Source organism: Acanthisitta chloris, unplaced genomic scaffold, assembly GCF_000695815.1.
Source record: "Acanthisitta chloris isolate BGI_N310 unplaced genomic scaffold, ASM69581v1 scaffold37481, whole genome shotgun sequence".
NCBI classification, from domain to species: Eukaryota; Metazoa; Chordata; class Aves; order Passeriformes; family Acanthisittidae; genus Acanthisitta; species Acanthisitta chloris.
Window position 1 is genome coordinate 537 of NW_008654969.1, and position 2,584 is coordinate 3,120.

The following is a 2,584-nucleotide window of genomic DNA, read 5'->3' on the forward strand; positions in this document are numbered from 1 at the left end:
GTCAGGATCTGCTCCCAGGGAACAAGGCACAGGACAAGAGGAAACAGCCTCAAGCTATGCCAGGGGAGGTTCAGCTTAGATATCAGGAACAATTTCTTCCCAAAAACGGCTGTCCAGCCCTGGCACAGCTGCCCAGGGCAGTAGTGGAGTCACTGCTCCTGGCAGGATTTAACAGCTCTGTGATGTGGCACTTGGCACCATGGTCAGTGGTGGCCTTGGCAGTGCTGGGGAATGGTTGGACTTGATGATCTCAGAGGGGGTTTCCAACCATAATGATCCTGTGATTCTAAAATTGCACGAGTGGCCTGAAATTGGTGAGACTGCAGCTGTGTGCTGCTCTGGGCAACTATTTTTTGGTTTTGAATGCTGATTTTAAACACACTGGAGGCTGCACACAGCACCTTTCATCTATGGACAATTTAGCACATATAGGTATTTTTGGAGACACTGAGATACCTGATGTCCCATAAACAAGTGGCAGCACCCCAAGCTCACTTTCACAGCAGCCCAACACTTTGGGAAAGAAATTCACCCAAAACTGCCTGGGCAGACACACAGCCTCAGAGAGCTGCTCAGAAATCCTGTGTCCTTCACTTTGTCTCCTGTGCAGCACTCAGTGTTCATCACCTTCCTCTTCCTCCTCCACAGCCAAGGCTTAGTCTCTTCACATCCTCAGCAGCTTCAGTGTTAGCCATTAATGCACCTGAGTAACCCCAACCACCACCAGTTTCCCACTACACCTGAATCTGTGTTTGTTTTGCTTGGTGGCTGGTGAGATATGATGGCACATCACACCCAGCCCTGGTTGTTAATTCACTAGGCATTGCTGCAGTTAGGGACAGGCTTTGATCTCTCTCTCTGTGCTGAGTTCAGACCCGTTTCAGGGCAGGTATTGATCACCTCGGGCTGAACGTGTCAGCACTGATGGCTTTATGCTCTTTAAGAGATAAAGCTTCACTCAACAACCAGGAGCAGTCAGTGCCTGACGTGACACCAGTCATGAGTGTCCTCACAGCTTATTTAGTCTTTAATAAATATCACGCATAAATAGTAATTATCAACTGTTTAATTGTGCACAGGAGCAATTCTGCAGTGGTGCTGAGGGATGAGAAGCCAGTGGGTCACACCAGTCTCACAACCAGCTTTTCTCTGCCTGCCTTGATAACACTGGAACTGCTAAGACTAGAAGTTAACCAGTAAATAGTCCTTTCTTGTCAAAACATTGCTCCCAGCTAACATTGAGCAGTGTTGGTGTGGCAGAGCACGTGCCACAGGATCAGCCTTCCCATAGGATCCTGTCATCCTCCTCAGCCACCCCAGTCCCTTCAGTTCTCCCAGTCCCTTCAGTCCCTGCCATCCTGTTCAGCCCCCTAATCCCCACAGCACCTTCAGCCCCACCACTTCATCCTTTCTAGTACCCTCAGTCCCACCATGACCCCTCTGAACCTTGGGCACATCACAGACAGCTTCCCAGTCACACCAGTGTGGTGGCTGTGCTGGGCAGCAGGTCAGACCTGGGGCAGAGAGGGTTAATGGGACTGTTTGACCATGGATCAGCTTGGACTGGGCTAGAGCTGGAGCCTTGCCAAGGGTCAGTGGTCATGCTCAGAGCTGTGGGTCTGCAGGTGCCCAAGGGAACTCTTCTCCTCACTGGGGGAGTGACTGCATGTTCCAGGTTACCCTTCCCATTTCCTGGTAATTCTCCTGTCAGGCAGCACCAATTCCATTTCACATCACAAATTTGTCTTCAGAGGTTGGCAGGGCTTTAACTGAATTGATTTATCTGGTTTCTAAATGAATCTCATTTGAATACACTATTTGTCTCAATTTCATAAGCTCCCACAAGTACCTCCTGAGCTGACCTTGTGTATGCATTGCTTAGAGGAGCAATGGTCAATGTTTCACTGTCACAAGCTGTTTTGCTCCTCATGTTCCCAATACAAAGCCTTTAGGTACTACCTGACATCAACACCTGACCTGACCCCTATGGAAAGAGTTTACCAGGAATCCCTGGAGCTTTAAATTTGGGACAAGCTTTCCAGGAGCTTCTGGCTCCATCACAAACTGTAACTGACCTGCAGCACCATCCATGAGGAAACACAACAGTCCCATCCATCATCCCACACAGAGGAACCAACAATACACCTACCTGGTAGGAACACTTCAGTGAGGAGTGAAGGAATTACTGGATCCCAGAAAGGTGCAGGTGAGATGGAACTTAGAGCTCCCCTTGTTCCACTCCCTGCCATGGGACAGAGACCCCTTCCACTAGCTCAGGTTGCTCCAAGCCCCATCCAACCTGGCCTGGAACACTTCCAGGGATGGAGCAGCCACAGCTTCTCTGAGCAACCTGTGCCAGTGCCTCAGCACCCTCACAGGGAACAATTCCATCCCAATATCCCATCTAACCCTGCCTTCTGGCAGTGGGAAGCCAATCCCTGTGTCTTGTCCCTCCAGGCTTTTGTCAATAGTCTCTCTCCATCTCTCTTGTAGCTCCCTCCAGGCACTGAGGCCACAATTAGGTCACCCCAAAGCTTCTCTTCTCCAGGCTGAACAATCCCAACTCTCTCGCAGGCTTTCCTCC